The sequence below is a fragment of the Chiloscyllium plagiosum genome, chromosome 7 (genome assembly GCF_004010195.1).
Source record: "Chiloscyllium plagiosum isolate BGI_BamShark_2017 chromosome 7, ASM401019v2, whole genome shotgun sequence".
NCBI lineage: Eukaryota > Metazoa > Chordata > Chondrichthyes > Orectolobiformes > Hemiscylliidae > Chiloscyllium > Chiloscyllium plagiosum.
In genome coordinates this window covers 70,933,477-70,956,147 of record NC_057716.1, presented here as the reverse complement: position 1 = coordinate 70,956,147, position 22,671 = coordinate 70,933,477, and the positions used below count along the sequence as shown (strand labels likewise).

At 39.0% G+C, this 22,671-nt stretch overlaps 1 protein-coding gene across 1 annotated transcript in view; it reads left to right on the top strand.

Annotated features, from left to right (window-relative positions):
• The window catches only part of LOC122551933 (inactive dipeptidyl peptidase 10-like), a 1,705,342-nt gene that overhangs the window by 192,054 nt on the left and 1,490,617 nt on the right, over positions 1-22,671 (top strand). The gene's annotated exons all lie outside the window — the stretch shown is intronic.

Genomic DNA, 22,671 nt, shown 5'->3' with positions numbered 1-22,671 from the left:
ATGGTGACAAACCGGGTAGATACTTAGCATTTCTTGCAAAGAAAAAAAAGGCCCCTCAGACGATTATGTCAATCAAGGAGAGTACGGGCATTTTGACTCATGATCATAAAAAGATTAATGCGATCTTTAGAGAATTTTATTCTGAGTTATATAAATCGCAGGATTGTGAAGATAGGACGAGGAGGATGCAGTCATTTTTTAAAAGTTTGACCTTTCCAGGCCTAACTCCAGAACAGGTATCGGTCCTAAATGCTCCTCTAACAGTCCAAGAAATACTTGATGCAATTAGGCAATTTCAGAGTGGTAAGGCACCGGGCCCAGATGGTTTTCAAGCTGAATTCTATAAAGAATTTACAGAAATATTGGCTGGTCCACTTATGGACATGTATAACTATGCATATAGTCAGGGCTGACTCCCACCTTCGCTGAAAGAGGCAAATATCTCTCTTATCCTTAAAAAAGGAAAGGATCCAGAAGATTGTACATCATATAGACCAATATCCTTGCTAAATGTAGATTTTAAAATCCTTTCTAAAATGTTAGCACTGAGACTAGAAAGGGCACTGCCACATATTATAAAGGAGGATCAGACGGGGTTTATTAAGGGCCGTAGATCATCCAATAATATTAGAAGGCTTTTGAATATGATTCAAGCTTGTCATCAGGGAAAGATACCAGGAGTAGTAGTTTCATTTGACGCGGAAAAGGCATTTGATAGGGTCGAATGGTCATATTTGTTTTACACATTGGAAAGGTTTGGCATTGGACAGGTGTTTACCAAATGGGTCTCAACATTGTATCGTGATCCCAAAGTAGTTGTGGTTACCAATGGATTAGGTTCAGATAGCTTCAGTGTGGGTAGGGGCTGCCGTCAGGGATGTCCCCTCTCGCCATTGTTATTTACACTAATAATTGAACCATTAGCAGAGGCTATACGAGCTGATCCTAATATAACGGCCCCGAGGATTGGTACAGGTAAACATAAAATTACCCTTTATGCAGATGATGTTCTTCTATTCCTCAGTAATCCTCTGATGTCCCTACCTCGCCTTATCCAAGTCATTAATACATTTAGCGCATTCTCAGGCTATAAAATTAATTTTCCAAAATCGGAGGCTATGCCAATGGGTGGCCTTGCTATGACACCCCACTTAGTGGACGGATCCCTTTTTCCCTTTCGTTGGTCCCTGGAGGGCTTCTTATATTTAGGCATTTTTATTACTCCAGTATTTGGTCAGTTGTATAAGGCTAATTTTGCGCATTTACTGGAAAGGATAAGGCAGGACCTCCAGCGATGGGGAGACCTTCCAATTTCCTGGTTGGGTAGAATAGCACTTATCAAAATGAATGTCCTGCCCCGTCTCCTATATCCTATGAGAATGCTTCCGGTGATGCTGCCGAGGACGGCTTTATGTAAACTATATGGATGGCTGGGTTCCTTTATTTGGAATCATAGGCGGCCCCTCATTTAACTGAAGAAGCTACAGCTTCCACAGGCAAGGGGAGGATTGGACTTCCCAGACTTTAGGAAATATCAGTTAAGTTCCCTATTAAGTTACATAGCTGATTGGGTTTTGTCTGATCCACAATCAATCTGGTTGAACATCGAGGCCTCTCTAGTAAAATACCCACTTATTAACCTTTTATTCTCAGACAAGAGGAAAATCATTACAGATCACTTTAAAAACCCTATAATACTAAATACAATTAAGGCTTGGAATATAATGCGGCAAAATGAGGGCAACTCACATAAAACATCTCCCTACGCACTGATAGTGGGAGCATGGGGAGTCCAACCGGGGTTTACAGATGCCACTTTTAAACTCTGGAGATCCAGGGGTATCTCATGTTTAGGGGATCTATTTAAAGATGGGGTCCTGATGTCTTTTGAACAGCTGCGTCAGAAATTCGGATTACCTAATGGAGACCTCTTTCGATACTTCCAAATTCGAGATTATATACAGAAGAAAACTATGTTATTAGATAGTCTTTATAAATCAGATAGAGAATGTAGTGTCCTACGACCAGTGGGGGTATCTTCAGTCAGTACTATTTATCATTTACTACATGATGAAGTATCGGGAGATATGGATAATCTGCTTAAAACATGGGATCAAGATTTGGGACTAGAAATCTCTATAGAAAAGTGGAATGATATTTGGGAAAATGCTAGAAGAATTACTATCTGTAACAGAACCCAGGCTATCCAGCTGAAGATACTTCATAGGGCCCATATAGCACCGGTCCGATTGGCAAAATTTAAGGCAGGAGCACCTCCAATGTGTCCTAAATGCAAAATAGAGGTGGGCACTCTTGTACATTGCTTATGGACCTGTCATAAGATCCGTAGATATTGGACTAAAGTAGCAAGTACCCTGACAGAAATTTTAGGAACGGAAATTAAAGTGGACCCTGTATCTGTCCTTTTGGGCTTTTCGAACTTTCCCTCCCTGGACATGTACGGGAAGAGACTATTTTCTATTCTTTCTTTCTGTGCAAGGAAAAATATTTTGTGAACTGGGTGGCTGAGGGCCCCCCTGGACTTTCAAATTGGCACAGATTAATTATGGAATGTATTCCCCTTGACTTCCTTACAAATATGGTACACCGAAAGACCTAATTATTTTATAAAATATGGCAGCCCTTCTTGAATTACATAAGTACAGATATTTCGGCTATCCTAACAAGGGCTTTTATTTAATTGAGATTACAAACCTGGCTGGTCCGGGGCCCCTTAGGAGAGGAATCCCGCACGAATACGGGTTTTATTACATCTGATGTTAATACATTCCGAGCATGTAAGAGACTTAAATATACACTCTGGTTAGTTGTGGGTTAGATTAGTAGATAGTTGAGTTTTGTTTTGTTTTCTTTTTCGGTTTTTTTTGTCTTTTCTCTTGTTAAATTTTGGCTATTGTATATTTGATTTAATTGTATATCAATGTTTATATTTGAGAGTTTTGTTTATTTTTGTTAACTTGTAAAAATGTTAAATTTCTAATAAAAATATCTATAAAAAAAGAACAGCACCATTGTCACAGGCAAAGAACTATTATTGATTTGACAGTTTTGAAAAAGTAGTTAATTAGAATGAATGACATTAAATTCATGATTTTTGTAACCTTAAAGAAAAGTAATCTTATCTCCTCATGCTATCCAGTCTCAGTTGTTTGCCTTTCATTGCTAGAGACGAGGTTAAGTGAGAGGTACATGCATATATATCCACCAGTTTGTAAGATCTGCAAGGGGGAAGTGAGGACTGTAAATGCTGGAAATCAGAGTCCAAAAGTGTGGTGCTAGAAAAGCACAGTCAGACCGGCAGCATCCAAGGAGCAGGAGAGTCAACGTTTCAAGCATAGGATCTTCATCAGGAATGTGGGGGAGGCCATAGGGGGCTGAGAGATAAATGGGAGGGTGGGTTGGGGTTGGGGTGAAGGTAGCTGGAAATGTGATACGTTGATGGAGGTGGGGGGTGATGGTGATCAGTCAGAGCGGAGGGTGGAGCAGAGAGGTGGGAAAGAAGATGGACAGGTAGAACAGTTCAAGAGGGCTGTGCCGAATTGGAGGATTGGATCTGGGATGAGGTTGGGGGAGGGGAGATGTGGGCACAGAGTTTACACTTCCTGTGGTGGCAAGGAAAGGTGCTGGGAATGGAGAGTGGTTGGTGGAGGAAATGGACCTAACAAGCGAATCATGAAGGGAGTAGTCTCTGTGGAAGACAAATAGGGCTGGAGAGGGAAATATATTTCTGATGGTGGGGTCTTTTTGTAGGTGCGGAAATAGCAGAGGATGCTATATTGTATTCGGAGGTTGGTGGGGTGGAAGGTGTGGACTGGGGTAGTTTTGTCATTGTTGTGATTGGAGGGGTGGGGTTCAAGGGCAAAGGTGTGGGAAGTGGAGGAGATGTGAAGGACATCGTTGACCACATAGGAGAGGAAATTGTGGTCCTTGAAGAAGGGGGCCATATGGGATGTTCTACTGTAGAATTTGTCCGCCTGGGAGCTGGTGTGGCGGAGGCAGAGGAATTGGGAGTAAGAGATAATGTTTTTACTGGAAGTAAGGTGGGAGGATGTGTAGTCCAGGTAACAATGGGAGTCGGTAGGTTTGAAGTAGGATGTCCACGTTGAGTTGTTCACTGAAAATGGAGATAGAGAGGTCCAGGAAGGGAAGGGAGGTATCTTTGATGGTCCAGGTGAACTTGAAGGTCAGAATGGAAGGTGTTCATGAAGTTGATGAACTGTTCAGCCTCCTCATCGGAATACGAGATGGCACAGATATAGTCATCAATGTAGCGACCATCACCAAACTATCATCTCCCAGACTATCCACAACCTCATCACCTCAAGGGATTGCCCACTAACAGCCTCGAACCTCACAATCTGGGAACCCCGCTCCGCCTGGTTCTACTTCTTACCTCCTACCTAAAATTCAAAAACCTGACATCCCCGGTCAACTGATCCCCAACAAATTTATCTCCGCATACCTTGATACTACCCTATTCCTTTTGGTCCAGATCTCCCCACATACATTCAAGATACTACCCACATCCGCCACCTTCTCCATGACTTTCGGCTCCCCGGCCCACAATGCCTCATCTTCACCATGGTCATCCAGTCCCTATACACATCCATCCATCATGACAAAGGCATCCAAGCTCTCCATTTCTTCCTCTCCTGCCAACCCAACAAGTACCCTTCCACCGACACACTCTTTCGATTGGCTGAATTGTTCCCCACCCGCAACAATTTCTTCTTCAAATCCTCTCACTTCCTCCAGACCAAAGGGGTAGCCATGGACACTCACATGGGCCTTAGCTATGCCCGCATCTTTGCCGGGTATGTGGAACAGTCCATCATCCGCAGCTATACCAGCACCATTCCCCGCCATTTCCTCTGTTACATTGATGACTGTATCGGCACCACTTTGTGCTCCCACAAGGAGGTTGAACATTTCATTAACTTCATGAACACCTTCCACCCTGACTTCAATTTCACCTAGACTATTCCACTAATGCACCAATTTAATCCTCCCACCCCAAAACTGATTGCCACTCTGGGAGAGGAAGCTGGTAGAGGTAGCTGGGCTTTTGCCAAAGGGGCTGTGGATATAAACGATAAGTAAGGATTGTTGTATGAGGAAATATTCCAGTGATGACCCTCAGCCCTTGACCTGGGCTTTAGAGCTGATAAATTGCACTAAATTGACACTTACAATGCTCCAATTTGCAAGCTCGAAGACTCTCCTCTGCAAAGTTGATGATAATTGTTGAGCACACAAAGTGTGTCTGTTCATAATGTTATGACGTGGGGTAAACCCTCCTGCTTAATTTAAACCAACAACACAGAAAAGATTTATCCCATGTGGTAATCTGTAAAATTTGAGAGGTCAAAAACTATTTAGAGTTATAGAGTCATAGAGATGTACAGCACAGAAACAGACCCTTCAGTCCAACCCGTCCATGCCGACCAGATATCCCAACCCAATCTAGTCCCACCTGCCAGCACCCAGCCCATATCTCTCTTCACCTTTTCTATTCATATACCAATCCAGGTGCCTTTTAAATGTTGCAATTATACCAGCCTCCACGACATCCTCTGGCAGCTCATTCCATACACATACCACCCTCTGTGTGAAAAAGTTGCCCTGTAGGTCTCTTTTATATCTTTCTCTTCTCACCCTAAACCTATGCCCTTTAGTTCTAGACTCCCCCACCTCATGGAAAATACTTTGTCTTTTTATCCTATCCATGCTTCTCATAATTTTATAAACCTCTGTAAGGTCACCCATCAGCCTCCAATGCTCCAGGGAAAACATCGCCAGCCTGTTCAGCCTCTCCCTATAGCTTAAATCCTCCAACCCTGGCAACATCCTTATAAATCTTTTCTGAACCCTTTCAAGTTTTGCAACAGCGTTCTGATAGGAAGGAGACCAGAATTTAAAGTCATGATTTGGAGACGCCATTGTTGGACTGGGATGGACAAAGTTAAAAATCACACAACGCCAGGTTATAGTACAACAGGTTTATTTGGAAGCACTAGTGTCTGGAGCACTGCTCCTTCATCAGGTGGTTGTGGAGAACCACCTGATGACGGAGCAGCACTCCGAAAGCTAGTGCTTCCAAAAAATACTGTTGGACTATAACCTGATGTTGTGTGATTTTTAACTATTTAAGGTAAAAATGAACAACGTTATTTCTTAAGGTATAACAGAGAATAATTAGCTGACAACTATTTACAACTCCTTCCCCTTCTACAATACTAGTCCAATAAAATCCCCCGAATAAGATTTACCAAAAATTTAAGTTTTCAAAACTAGCCATGTGTCGAATATTCTCTTCCTCAGTCTTCTTTTCTTCTTCTTAGCAATTTCTGGTTCACAGGTTACTGATCAATGAAGGTACCTTTCAGAGAGCTATTCTCTGGGCAGTCTGCAGATACTGGTGGCTTGGCAGTCCTCCTCCCAACTGTTTAAATTTCCCAGTTTTATACGCCCAAAGCATCGGATTATGTCATTGGCTTTTAAGATTGACAATATACTAAATCTGATTGGAGTATAATTTAAACTGATTGGCCGAATTCAAATTTGTTTTTTCATCTCCAGGCAACCAGCTAATCGAGTTGTTCGTCCAAGTCCAAATGTTACATCATATCTTGGTCAGAACACTTGGTGCTGTGTCAGGTAGTTCTGCTTACTTTTAACTCTCTCATAAGTACAGTACATCCACATCTTTATAGCAATCGTGTTCTCTCTGGAAGGTGACCTCTTTTTACAAGTGCGCAGCTTATGTATTTTCTCTGAGGGCTAATTCTTCCCCTAAAATCAAAATTGTTCTATATTTTTCAAATATTTACTCAAAGAAATAGAGCAAGTATAGTCTCTTCTTAAATTAAATCTGCAGTTTTGATGTGATTGGAGAGATTATATATTATGCTTTTGAATCTTATGTTTTTTAATTTCTTAGAAAAACTAAGGTTAGCCTTTTACCTGAAGTACATGAGCCTGTGGTAATTTATTCATCTAAGTTACACATTGGCATTACCAAGTAATTATTAAAGAAGTTTACTCTTTCTTCATTTCTAACACTTGCAGCACAGAAACCTACTACAATTGAAATGACCTTTTGTTGTATATTTCCAGAAGTATGTTATTTTTAGAGTAATTTCTGTGCTTTGAAAGCAGTGTTAATAGAAAATTGTACGGGCAATTATTTCCTTTGCATACAGAGCTATCTTTTCTAAATTGAGTTTAATTATCTTTCCTTGTTGTTCTTGTACATCAGGGCTCATTATATAAATTAGCTCTTCATTTTTAATGAAAAACTTAATATTAACCGCAATTTGTACATTATTCTGTCAATGTAGAACTCTAGTGCTAATGGCTGGGAAGATAACACAGCTTATCAGGAATTAGGTTTTTAGTTTCAAAATTATTAGAGTTAAAGGAATGATATAACGGAGGATGCTGATTTGTACTTTGGTACAATGGTTATCTAATGAAGAATACAAAAGCAAATGAATTGCAAAACCCTGAGACTTTCCTCTATGTAGAATACAGTACTTGATTCTTTGAAGTGTTATGAGACAAGCAATGCATAATAAAATCACAATCTCCCTTTGATAATGTACGTTGCAGCTTAGTTCATTAAAATGCCTGTTAGTGAATTTGTCACAAATTCATTTTTAAAATACCAAATTATTTTGAATTTGATTGAGTTCCCTGGGTATTTTATTTAAGTCTAAGAAAATGAAGATTTCTTTCAAAGAGCAACAATCTTAAGGCTGAGCTAATAAGTCTTTGGTATATTGATCTTTAATGGAGAAAAGATCTTGTTTATTATAAAGGCTCCATTTCAGGGAATAAGTGACAGATGAATTATTAATACCAAACTAGTTACTGAAACAAAAATTGTATATGCTTAATGCTTTATTAAAAATAATGCACAGGACCATTATAGCAACAGCCTAAGTTCACAAAACATTTTATTAAATCGCACAATATCACTGGTCAAAGCTGCTTGATGATTGGAGGAAGTGCAGCATCACAGTCATTTACAATAGATATTAAGTTGAATAATGATTTGTATGTACCATAACCACATTTACAGATGAAACAAAAATAGGGGAAAAGGCTATTGGTGAGGATGACACAAAGAGTCCGCTGATGGATATAGGGAGGTTAAGTAAGCAGGCAAAAATTCAGCAAATGAAATACAATTTGAGGAAACATGAAGGTTATGCATTTTTACAGAAATAATACAGATTTTGAATGTTAAATGGAGAGTGACAGCAGAAAGCTGCGGCACAGATGGATTTGAGAGGCCCTTACACATGAATCACAAAAAGCTAGCGTGCAAGTTCAAAGGGTAATGAGACATTTTAGCCTTTATTTCTAAGGAAATGGAGTAGGGAGGCTTTGCTAAAATGATACAAGGCACTGGTCAGACCACACCTGGAAAAATCAACGAGGTAAAAACAATGACTGCAGATGCTGGAAACCAGATTCTGGATTAGTGGTGCTGGAAGAGCACAACAGTTCAGGCAGTATCCCAGGATCTTCGAAATCGACGTTTTGGGCAAAAGCCCTTCATCAGGAATAATTGCCCGAAACGTCGATTTTGAAGCTTCTGGGATGCTGCCTGAACTGCTGTGCTCTTCCTGCATCACTAATCCACACCTGGAAAACTGTGAACAGCTTTTGTTTCCAAATCTAAGGAAAGATGTCCTGACATTGGAGGCAGTATAGAGAAGATTCACTCGCTAAAACCAGATATGGGGGAATTTTCTCATGAATGGAAAGTGACCTTATTGTAACATGCAAGATTCTTAAGGGATTTGAAAGGATTGATGCAGAGAAATTGTTTTCCCTTGAGGGAAAAGATGAGAAATTTCTTCTTTCAGAGGGTAGTGAACCTATGGAATTCCTCACCACAGAAGGCTATGGAGGCTTTGTAGTTAGCTATGTTTTAGATTGAGATACACAGATTTTTAATCAGTAAGGGACTCAAGGGTTATGGGGAAAAACCAGGAAATAGAATTGAGGATTATCAGATCATCCATTAAATGGCAGAGTAAACCTGATGGGTTGAATGGTCTACTTCTGCTCCAATGCTCTCATAATGACAACTTCTGTTACAGTTGGTCTAACTTCAAAAGGTGCCTCATGGAAGTTATATCAAACAAACAAATTTGACACTGAGCTACAGAAAGTGATTTTGGGATTGACAAACCAAAGCATGATCAAGAAAAAGATGATAACCATGGATCTGAGTTGAAGAAAGCAAGAAAAATAAAGTCATACCGAGGTTTTGTGAGGAAATTTCACAGCTAAGAGTCTGGCTGCTTGAAACTATAGTCAGCAATGGTAGATCAAATAAAATCAAGGGTGTGAAAGAATCTGGAATCTGGAAAAATACAGATATCTCAGAGGTTTGTAAGCTTGGACGATGTTGCACAAATTTGTACAGGTGAGTGAATTGAAGGATTTGAAAACAAGCAGTTTAAAGAAAAGTGTAACTGAACCAATAGCCAATGGAGGTCTGAAAAATAACCTATAAATTGCTGGAGAAACTCAGCAGGTCTGGCAGCATCTATGGGGAGAAAACAGAGTTAACGTTTCAAGTTCAGTGACACTTCATTGAACTGAGATCAGTTCTTTTTGGCTTCTTTCGTGAGATATTTGTAGCATATGTTCAGTCTTCAGCGATATATCACTTGAACTATGTAGTTTCATTGTTGCCAGCTGTAAGCAGTCTTTTCGCACCCATGGTATTCCATCTGACAATATAGTAATAGTTGCATTTGCATCAAGTTTAAAATTAGTGAGATCTTTATTGACATAAACTTTCTTTTACCAAAATAATTTGCTTTTTGTTGATTTCTCAAATAATGAATTGGACATTTTTGTACGAGTTCCAAGGTTACAGAATGAAAACTGCAGCTTTAACTTCAATTGACAAACTCAGGGACTGATTTTCATGGAGGAGACAGGAATTAGATAGGAGGTTCATTTCTCAGCCGCAGCCCTGATTCAAAATGGAGTCTGATTGGAATGTTTTCAAAGTGATGGCTAATTGGTTACCAATTAGTTACAGCGTGGGGGAGTTGGGATTGGAGTTGGAATACCAAGGAAGTGTATGGGTCATGCTCAGACACAATTTGGCTTACATTGTTGTAGCTGGCATGTGTGAATGATTTAGAAATAAAGGAAAATATTTGCATTTTCAAATTGATCAATACATAACGATTTGTGATATGATAAGATAATATTATTGTAATTAAAAATGTCATTACAATGTTGTAGATTTTCATTACAGCTTCCACTTTTTAAAATCATACATATCTTTTTCAATACTTTTGACTCTGCTTCTTACAGAATTGATCAGCATCACATGTCTCTCAATGTTCCCTCTCCTGCAAAAACTTCAGGATGACAGAACGTAAGGTCCAATTACATAAATGTGCTCACGCAGATGAAATTCATTTTCACAACCACCATGGAAGTTGGCAGAATCTGACAATGGTACAACAGACTAAATGTTGGTACCATTTTTGCATCATCCAAAGAAATAAGTCCACAGACGGTGGTATCCTATCTCCAAGTCACCCTTTATATATGTGCATAGCACTTGACGCTGTTCCAGCTTCGTCAAAGCCAGCTCTCAGAATCAACACTACACTGCTGTTTATATCTGTCAGTTAGGGCTCCCTGATTGGACGAAGTTTAAAGCCCCAGTCAGGGAACTCATATTCAATAAGGTCCATCTGGCTGACCTCATTGCAATCACTGTATCTATCTCAGTATCAACTTGATATGATGTATCACAGCCAAGACAATGTGAAATAAAATTCCTGACATATCTATGGCAACTTGTCCTTAATATATAGCTCAATTAGATGGTTATAGTGCACCAATACAGATTTTCTTTGTCCTAGCAACAGGCAGAAAAAAGATTGAGTGATAATTGCAAGTAAAACAAATAGAATCAAGAGCCATTGACCATGAAGCTTTAATGTGTCTTTTGCTGGTATGAAATCATTTCAGTGTACTGCATAATGAGTCAATGTACTCAACATAATGGCCATTCATGCGACAATATAAAAATCTTGGCATTTAACCACTGCAGTCATCTTTTATTGCCTGACATTCTACTCCACTTCCATAATGACTTTTACCACTTAATTAATGTTACAAAACCACAGGGCATTAATTTTTAAATGCTAATGTAACAATGAATGAGCAATAGAAGCTTGCTGCATCAGTTTAATTGAACTGTTAAAACATATTGAATATACAGATGCTAAAGATGCAACATATGGAGATATCTTCAGTTTGAACAGGCAGATATGAGTGTTATTTCACTAGTCCATTGACTTACTGTTTTTATATGTCACACTCACTTAATTAATCATTAAAGGAGCATTATGACATATTTATTTTCTTAGCAACTTCAATTTTGAACACAATCCCTTTGCATTAAAACACTTTTATCTCTCTTACCTAGCAAAAGTTCATTTATTGTAAGACTTCTCTTATTTGCTTATTATAGTTGTCAATGAGTTTCTGTCACATCCTCAAAGGAACGCTCTGCAGCAAATGCCTTGAAATGTTTTGCTAGCAAGTAGGCTGGGGGCTGGGGAGAGAAGGGGTGCCATGAGCTTTATGCTTACACCACCTCAAAACCCCACCAGAGCCACTTCATCACAGCTACAGCAGTATATCATGTGATAGGGTACTCTTCCAGAATGTTGGTCTGGCAGCTGTATGAACAAATAATCTTTTTCACATATGATCGGATATTTCGAGATTGCCTCCATCATTGGGTACCTTCATGCTCTTTCGCATGCAGTAGTCGTGCCCATCTCTCTCAGTGGGGTTACTGACAAGCCAAGTGCCTGTCATACTTGTGACATACTGAGACCATAAGACCCAGGAACAGAAGTGGGCCATTCAGCTCTGCTATTCAGTGAGATCATGGTGGATTTCATAATTCTCAACTCCACTTTCTGGCGTTTTCCCCAAAACTCTTGATTCCCTTACGGATTACAAAATCTACCTATCCCAGCTTTGAATATATTTAATGACTGACAGAGCCTCACTGCACTTTGTGGTAAAGAATTCCATAGATTCACTCTCCTCCAAGAGAAGAAAGTCCTCCTCATATCTGTCCTATTCCCCTTATTCTGAAATTATGCCCTCTGGTCCCATAGGGGAAACAAACTGTCTGTACCTACCCTGCCAAGCTGCTGGTAATCCTTCTGCTATTTACACCAAACACCCAACAAAGCTCACCCTGCCTCATTGTCTGTTAAAGTATGAGTAACAGAGAAATCCCAAATTTCACTATTTAAGGAAATATTATCAATTTATTCCGTAACTCTAAAAATGAACATTAAAAAAAAGCTAATCACAAATCTAAGCCCCCGTCCCCTTTCTCTTAACTGCTTATTATCTACCTCCAACTTTATAACAATATACTGTTACAATAAAAAAGACTTATTGAAATTACATCAACTTAATTTCAAAACCACACGGCAGCTGTTGTCATCAGTGTTTGTCTTCTTCTGGCTGGAGATCTCCCTGGGTTATCTTCTTTCTTTTACTGTGAATAATTTTCGTATGATAAAGATATCTTTGATAGAGTGTTTTTGAATGGCAGTCTTTCTCGATGGCAGTTACTCTGCCTGACTTTCAACATGCCTGCCTTTTTTATCCCCAACATTGGATTGTCTCATTGGTTCAATGTTGGTATAAACAATAAATTCAAACTTGATTGGATTTTAGTATCGTGGGGTATTATTTAAACTGATCAATTAAATTTGAATTGTTGTCAAAACAGCAACCAATGCAGGTATCTATTTCACAGCTAAATGTTACATATTTTCAATTTTCCAGTACACTCTGAGACTGCCAGTTAGTTATATTGTCAGCTCTCAGTACAAAACAGCATTCACTCTCTGTTAAAGGTACAATACACACCTTCAACTTCAAAACATTTCCTTGCTTAAGAAAAAAAAATGAACCGCTATAATGAAAAGATGGTTTCTTTATCCTAGTTCTTAACCCCATTACAATGAAATACATAGGACATTAATCAAAGTTCATATTAGTATCTGCTCACATATATGTGTGTATATATAAAATTGGTATCTGCTCAATATTATCTATACTTTATCCATTAAATCTGTAATAACACATCTGCTATCACATTTTTACCTGCAACATGTACAATTTGGAAATTAAATGTCTGTAACATAAGACGTCTCCAAAATAGCCTGAGATTCTTGACTTCAAATCATTCCAAGAATGTATGAGGATTGTGATCCATGTATACAACTCTCTCCGACATATTGTTTGTCACATAAATACTAAAATGTTGTCAAGCCACTACCAAACTCAACAATTCCTTTTGAATAGTAGAATATCTTCTCTATTGAGTATTGAGTTTCTTTGAAAAGTAGCCAATTGGCCATTCAATTCCACCATCATCATCCTGTAGCAGGAAAGTTCCAACTACTCTATTGTCAGCATTAATTGAAACATTTGGTGCACCTAAAACAGATGCGATGTTTAATACTACTTTTAAATTGTCAAATGCCTCCTGGCATTGTTCTGCCCTCTGAAATTCAGTGTTCTTCTTTAGTAAATCTGTCAGTGGTACCAGTATGCTGCTGAAGTTTGGAATAAACTTCTGGTAGAAACCGCTCAGTCCCAAAAATCAAAACACCTTTTTCTTCGAGGTTGGTTGTGGAAATTCTTCAATGGCCTTCATTTTGGTGTTCCTTGGGGTCAGCCTTGCATGACTGATCTTATGTCCCATGAACGTCACCTCTGCCTTGATGAATTCTAATTTTGTTAATTTTATTATCTAATTTCTTGAATATTATATTGCTTCTCGTAATCATTCAAAGAGCTCTGTGAACTGTACCATGTGATCTTTCTATGACTTGCTGAAGATCACTACACTATCCAGATAAACTACACAGTTTGTTACCCCATCCACAACTCTGTTCATGTGTCTTTGGGATGTGGCTGATTCATTCTTCATTCCAAAAGGCATTACTTTGAATTGATCTAGCTCATTTGTGGTTACAAATGAAGAAGCTTCTTCACTTTCTCTGATAAAGGACCTTCTAATAACCAGTATGTCCTACATTGTTATGTAACTGGCTTGTCCAACTTTCTGTATAAAATCATCTAATCTTGATATTGGGAATAAGTCCAATTTTGTTATGGTGTTGACCTTCTGATACTCCACACAAAATTATTGAATTCCCATCAAGTTTGGGAACTAACATGATCGACGAACTCCACTCACTCTGACTTGGTTTGATGATACCCATATTGAGCATTGCATCCATTTCCTTCTGTATCTGTGTGGCTTTGAAAGGATTAAGTCTGTAGGGGTGTTATTTTATCGGAACAGCATTCTCTACCACCACCTCATGAAAAACAGTACTTATTTCTATGTATGTCCGCATACTACTGCAACGTCCCCTTCAACTGAGTTCTTTGTTCCTGAGGCAGATAGATCACTAAACTATCCCACTCTTCAGGGACTTCCTCATGGTTTAACGTACTTTGAGGCACATCAAACTCCATGACATCTCAACTTGATTCCTCACTCTGTGGAGTAGTAATTCACACCTGTTTCTCCAGTTCTCGCTCACTATTATAATAAGGTTTCAACATATTCATATGACATACCTGTTACAGTTTTTCTTTTTCTAGCCTGCATCTTTATCAGATAGTTTACCTGACTAAATGTTTTCTCAGTTTGATAGGGACCATTAAATCTGGCTTTGAAAGGATTTCCTAACACTGGTAACAGTACTAATATGTCATCTCCACGGGAAAACGTCTGAATTTAGGGGTTTTATCTGCCACCTGCTTCATTCTATGCTGTGCCCTTTTCAGGTGCTATTAAGCTGATTCACCTACCTGATTTAATCTCGCCCTCACCTTGGATATATAACCTAAGTGTGAGATCTCCGACTTTGGTCTTGTCGGTTTCTCTTTAATTAATTTCATAGCTCTCTCAGTTCAAGTCTGAACATTAATTCAAGGGAGTAAGCTGAGTAGGTTCATTTGGAGCATCTCTAATGGCAAGCAATAGAATGGAATAACTTTATCTCAATCATTCGGATAATCCTGACAGTATGCTCTTAACAAGTCTTCGGGATCTGATACCACCTTTTCAAAGCACCCTGCGATTCTGAATCATATGCACTTGATTTAAAGCTATCCATGTCTTCCTTAAATAGCTCAGCAGTAAAATTAGACCTATGGTCTGAATGAATCTTTCTGGGTAGCCCATACCTTGTAAAGAAAGCTACTAATGCCTTTACCACCCTTTTTGCCTTAATACTCCATAATGAAATTGCCTCCAGAAATCTGGAAGACATTATGGTTAGCAAATACTAGGTTCCACTTTTAGTTTTAGGAAGGGGACCTACACAATCAATCATAACCTGTGTGAAAGTTTCTTCGAATGTAGGAATTGGCAACAAAAGTATTTATTTTATTAATGCCCATGGTGTCCCTACCATTTGGCATGTATGACACATATGGCAAAAGTTAACCACATCCTTGTGCATTCCAGGCCAATAGAAATACTTCCTTACACCTAGGTGACCTCCTACTGGTAGTTCATGTGCTACCAGTAACACTTCCCATCTGTATGCTACCGGCAACATAATCTGGTGCATCCCCACCCATTTCTCCTCTGCACTAACCTTCTGTGGTCTCCATTTCCCTCACAGAATTCTATCTTTAAGATAATAACCCTCAGGAATACATTCTGACTTGTTTTCTGAGTATGTGTCAATATATATATCTTTTATTGTCTTGTTTTTCTGTTGCAAGTCCATTAGCCTTTCAGGACTAAACACTTCTGCCTGACCCTCTGTCTGTTCAGGTTTTTCCTGCACCATTACACCAAACAGGCTGTCCCCTAACTGCACCTCAACTCCTTCATCTTTCTCTTTAGTTTTGCTTCGTGCTGTGACTTATGGTATTAGGATTTTGTTATGACATAGTCTGGAAAAATTCCAGGGTGTTTTTTTTTTAACTCCTCAGTTTCTTTGTCTTCCTTTGGCTTCTCCACAACAAGGGGTGTCACTTCCACCTTGGATCCTGACAAATCGTTCCCAAGAACAAACTGTATTCCTGGAACTGACACTCTGTCAATCACTCCCACTGTTACTTCCCCAGTCTTGAGTTGATCTTACAAAGGGGAATGTTAAATTTCTGTCCGTCTATCCCACAAATTACCACACTCTCGGGTAACAGATGAGAAAGAGTGCAAATATGTTTATCTCTTACTATTAGAGACTGATTAGGTCCTGTATCTCTCAAAATTATAACTTCTTTCTCTTCTCCCATTGTTCTTTTTGAGTAAAATTTACCCACAGAGGTGAAGTCTTTACAGCAATCAGGCACTAACTCCATACCCAGCCCCTGCTTAGGCTGTGCACTCTCCTGCAGCTCCTTGACTTCTCTTGGGGTTTCCTTTACTATTTTCACTAATGCCATTGGCTGAGCCTTTTTCTTTTACCACATCTTTTCCCACAGTGCCTTTCTTTAACGAACAGCACTGTGACTTTACGTGTCCCTCTTTACCACAGTGAAAACACCTGAGGCCTTTTATTTCCCTTTCACCCTCTTGGGCTTCTTTTTTAACCTGCGGTAAACAATTACCAGTGTGCTCTACTCTTTGCTTTGTAGTATAGGATCTCCCCTTCTCCCAATTTCTATCCCTCACAGGGTGAAATTCTTGCAGGAAGCTAAATTTTGCCTTATGCACCAATGTATATTCATCTGCCATCTCTGCCACTCTTCGCACTTCTTGAACTTTCTGTTCATCCACATGAATTCTTATAATCTCCTGAAGTGACTTTTTAAACTCCTCCAGCAGAGTAACCTCTCTCAGAGCCTCGGCGGTCTTATCTATTTTTAAGGCCAGCACCCATTTATCAAAATTACTATGTTTAATTCTTTTGAACTCAACATAAGTCTGACCTGTTTCCTTCTTTATGTTTCTGAACTGCTGTCTATATGCTTCTGGTACCAATTCATAAACATCAAAACAGCCTGTCGGACATCTGCATAATCTCTTGACACCTCATATGACAGCATTGCAATAACCTCACTTGCTCTGCCTACCAGATTAGTCTGAACTACCATTACCCACAAGTTCTCTGGCCACTCCATCTGCATAACCAATTTTTCAAATGAAGTAAAGAAGGCTTTGAATACTTTCTCATCAAAATGTGGAAACATTTTAACATATTTGTATATATCATACCTTCTCTCTTCATCTCCATCCTGTTAATTTGACTTTCCTGACTAATTTGCAACTTTGGAAATTCAAATTCTCTCCCCCTTTCTCTTTCGCTTTCTTCTCTTTCTCTTTGCTCAGCTCAAAACCTTCTCTCTTTCCTTTTCCTCTGTCTCTCTTCTCTCATGGGTCTTCTTTCCCTTTCTTTCAAATTTAACTCGATCATAATTTAAGGTTTTATAACTTGACTGCACTTGTCTGTTTCTCTGATAAATCTTGACTAACTCCCTGACAATTCCAGCTTTACTTTTGTCCCTGGTTAGACCCAATTCTAACCTATTTACTAATTCTAAAAGTATGGCCTTTTTCTGTCTTTTTAAACTTTCTTGGCAAATTTGGGAATCATCATCAAACTCTTTAGCAATCTTAAGAGCCATTTTTCTCACTTTTAATTTAACTAACCACAAGAAACCGAAATTGAACACATTGTTTCGCCTACATTTTATTTAAAGAGCTAGGACACGAATCGGCAAATGTTTAAATCTGCTAGGATGTTTTGGACCCCAAATCTGTTCAAATCAGTCCAAATTTCAGACTGGATCAGTCTAAACCTGTCCAAATCATGGACCCGAGCCCCCAATCTGTTACAACACGGTAGTGAACCCTCTGCTAATTAAACCACACCCAGAAAAGCTCACCTCGTCTCATAATCTGTTACAATATGAGTGACAGAGAACTCCCAAATTCCATTAATACTTAACAAAAATGATATCAATTTATTTCTTAACTCTAAAGGTGAATATTAAACAATAACTAATCAAACTCTAAGCTTTCCTTTCTCTTAACTGCTTATTATCTGCCTCCAACTCAATAACAATATAATATTCCAATGTATAAAAAAAATTATTAAAGTTACATCAACTTAATTTCAAAACTCTACAGCAGCCTTTGATAGAGAACGTTTTTGAATGGCAGTCTTTCTCGATGACAGTTACTCTGTCTGACTTTCAAAATGCTGACCTTTTTTATCCCTCCAACATCGGATTGTCTCATTGGTTTGATGTTGGCAAAAACAATAAATTCAAACTCGATTGGGTTTTAGTATGCTGGGGCATAATTTAAACTGATTGGTTAAAGTTGAACTATTGTCAAAACAGCAACCAACTCAGGTGTCTATTTCACAGCTAATGTTACATATTTTCAATTTTCCATTACATTGTGAGATTGCTAGTTTGTTATATGACAGGTGCTTGTCAGCTTTCAGTGCAAAACAGTATTTACTCTCTCTTAAAAGTACATTGCCTTCAACTTTATAACACTCTCTAAGAATCTTGTATATTTCTTGTTCTTCATATTCTGATAGGTACAGTTCTAATCTACTCAATATCTCTTCATAAGACAGTCACCTCCATACATGTCATGGTGCTAGTAAAGTTGCTCTGTACTGCCTATCTAGGATAGGTGGGACTTGAACCCAGACCATCTCAATCGGAGATACTACCATCATGCAACAAGCCTGTCGATGTTCTTTATTAACTTGTTCAGACATTTCTTGACACACATCTGAAGCAGGTGGGACCCAAACCAATGCTTTCTGGTCCAGAGACAGGGCTCTACCACTGCCTGCTTTCATTACCCTGAAACTGAAATGTTCAGGCATTTGTCTGAGATCAGAGAGGATGAGAATTGTAATCCACTGGATGTGAACCTGGACAGGAAGACCTGAATGGCCACGACTACAGGTCAGGTTTGATGTCCATAATTGTCCAACAGCCCCAGAGATGTAGGCTTTATTTGCAGCCTCCAGTAATACTGTACAGGCTAGCAGACAGAAAGCAACAGTTTGGCTGAGGTCTGCTTTTAATCCCAAATTCATTAAATCTTTAAAGATGGTAGAACAACATTCAGTTAATTAGGGAATAAATAAATCTAAAATCTGCCAGTTGTTTAATATTTCTCCTGCTCAACACTTGCTGGTTCCAACATAGCCAATCGTATCATTTGCCCCATTTAATCCAGCTGGAAAGAGAACAATGTTGTCATGATTTGATGTAAAAGCTGTTACATGACACTAATGTCAAGCATGCCAACATTCATTTGTTATATTTGTAGAACCTTGAGTTAGGAATTTTATTTTAGTCTATCTTGTGTAATGGATAAACGTAAGAACAAATAGGAGCAGGAGTAGACTAGCTGCTGCCTCAAGCCTGTCCTTTAATCTTTGGCATCAACTTGACTAAATTGCCTGCCATTCAAAAGCTTAATTGTGAAGACAGACACAAACTATTTGTTCAATTTCTCTGTCATTACCTTACTTTCCTTGGTAACCTCTCCTTTCTTTGCCTTTAAGGAACCAATGTTTTCTTAAAATAGTCTTGTGATTCTTATATAATTTTAATGAATGTTTCAATCTGATTTTCTTTCTTTTACTAGCTTAATACTGTATTTTTATAGAATATTTGATTTTTTTCTTTCCTTTCATCGATATTTTGATAGCCAATATTGATTTCTAAAATGTTCCAAATTCTCCATCTTTCCACTATTCTTTGCAAAATTGGAAGCCACTTATTTTAATCTATTACAATCCTTAACTCACTTACTAAGGTACAGATGGGTCTGTCTTGCTCAGTTTTTAGATTTCATTTTTTTTTTGTTGAATGTTTTCAAATGTTTGGTTAAATATTTCCCACAATACATTTGTCAACCTACCTTTTAGACCATTTGCCCACTCATTCTGATGTAATTGGCTTTGTTACATTTTAGATAAATAAGAACAAAAGAATAAATTTAGGTGGATGTATACCACAAATATATAGCATTTTTATGAAAAATTCCCATCATGTTCACTATGCCTGTTACATGATAGTGCGTCTTTTTATAATAAACAGCTAAAACAGACCTGTTATATTGAGCAAAAACAACTAGTAATAGTTGACCTGAGAATTTGGCTACAAAATGTTTCATTTATGATGTACCCAGTATAGGGTTGTTGGGAATAGCCTAATGTGTTATCTTCTCAATTCTTTTGTCATGAAATGTACAAATTCAATGTCACTCAGCAAACGGTTCTGATAATCCAGCATGGATTTAAACCCTCAAAAGTAGTGCACTTGTAAATACCTACATCTACTTTTTGTTAAGAAGTTTTGTCTCAAAACCTTGACTTTCGCACAAGTGTGAAATTGTTATTGGAAACTCTAAACAGCTAACTGAGCTTGAACATCCTAAAACAGCAGGTCTTTAAATTATCATATCTGTTACACTATGTATCTTTGTAATATTGATTATGGTATATCTGGAACCATCAATTTGCACTAGCGTGGTAGTTGTATGAGTGATACTGTTGCCTAATACAAACTGCATTCTTAGAGGAAAGTGGTGACTGTTTGGTAAATCTTAATTATTTGTGACCTTTATTCATCACGGTTTCAATTCAGAAAAACAATGATTTTTATCATGTTACTTTCAAAACATGGAATATGTTTTATATTACTGACATCTTTCCTTTCTGATTTAGAGAGCAATTCAAAAACAATGATTTAAGTAATCTGGTAACCACCAGGCCTTGTAAGATGTTATGATTCAGCACTTGCTTAATGTAGACACTCAACCATTCGTAATGAATTTTAAAATAGTATGTTAAATTTGTTCAGAAGCAGCAGTTTAGGTATGATACATTGTTTAATTAAACAAATAAATACAATGCATGACAACTGAAGATCATTCACTGATGCTGGAAGATGAATGGATAGTTGGTGCAGAGAGGGGTGATTTCATTTAAGTTGTGAAGGCAACATACTGCTCTCCAGCTGAAGCTTTAGGGAACTCTTCCCTGGGCCTTCTTCCTCCTCTTTTGGTCTATCTTCCATCTGAAGTAGACAGCTGCCTGGTGAGTCATCGAGCCATAGAGATGTACAGCATGGAGACAGATCCTTTGGTCCAACTCGTCCACACTGACCAGGTATCCCAAAACAATCCAACCTCACATGCCAGCACCCGGGCCATATCCCTCCAAACCCTTCCTATTCATATACCCATCCAGATGCTTTTAAAATTTTGTATTTGTACCAGCCTCCACCATTTCCTCTAGCAGCTCATTCCATATATGCACCACTCTCTGTGTGAAAACGTTGCCCCTTAGGTCTCTTTTGTATCTTTCCCCTCTCATCCTATACCTATGCCCTCTAGTTTTGGACTCTCCCACCACAGGGAAAAGACCTTGTCTAATTACCCTATCCATGCCCCTCATGATTTTATAAACCTCTATAAGATCACTCCTCAGCCTCTGACGCTCCAGGGAAAACAGCCCTAGTCTATTCAACCTCTCCCTATAGCTCAAATCCTCCAACCCTGACAACATCCTTGTAAATCATTTCTGAAGCCTTTCAAATTTCACAACATCCTTCTGATAGAAAGGAGACCAGAACTGCATGCAATATTCCAAAAGTGGCCTAACCAATGTCCTGTACAGCTGCAACATGACCTCCCAACTCCTACATTCTAAAATCTGACCAATAAAGGAAAGCATACCAAAAGCCTTCTTCACTATCCTACCTACCTGTGACTCTACTTTCAAGGAGCTATGAACCTGCACTCCAAGGTCTCTTTGTTCAGCAATACTCCCCAGGACCTTACCATTAAGTGTATACATCCTGCCTTCACAAAATGCAAAACCTCACACTTATCTAAATTAACCTTCATCTGCCGCTCCTCAGTCAATTGGCTCATCGGATCAAGATCCCGTTGTAATCCGAGGTAACCTTCTTCGCTGTCCACCACACCTCCAATTTTGGTGTCACCTGCAAACTTACTAACTGTACCTCCTGACTAATGATGAGGACTACCTCTTGATTCAGAGCACTTTTTCATATACCCTGCTTTAGGGGCTGGTAGTTAATGCTTTGTCAATCTTTGAGGAGAAAGTGAGTTCTGCAGATGCTGGAGATCAGAGCTGAAAATGTGTTGCTGGAGAAGCGTGGCAGGTCAGGCAGCATCCAGGGAACAGGAGAATCGACGTTTCGGCATAAGCCCTTCTTCAGGAATGAGGAAAGTTTGTCCAGCAGGCTAAGAAAAAAGGTAGGGAGGAGGGACTTGGGGGAGGGGCGTCAGAAATGTGATAGGTGGAAAGAGGTCAAGGTGAGGGTGATAGGTCAGACTGGGGTGGGGGCGGAGAGGTCAGGAAGAAGATTGCAGGTTAGGAAGGCGGTGCTGAATTCGATGGATTTGACTGAGACAAGGTGGGGGGAGGGGAAATGAGGAAACTGGTGAAATCCGAGTTCATCCCTTGTGGTTGGAGGGTTCCTAGGCGGAAGATGAGGCGCTCTTCTTCCAACCGTCGTGTTGTTGTGGTCTGGCGATGGAGGAGCCCAAAGACCTGCATATCCTTGGTGGAGTGG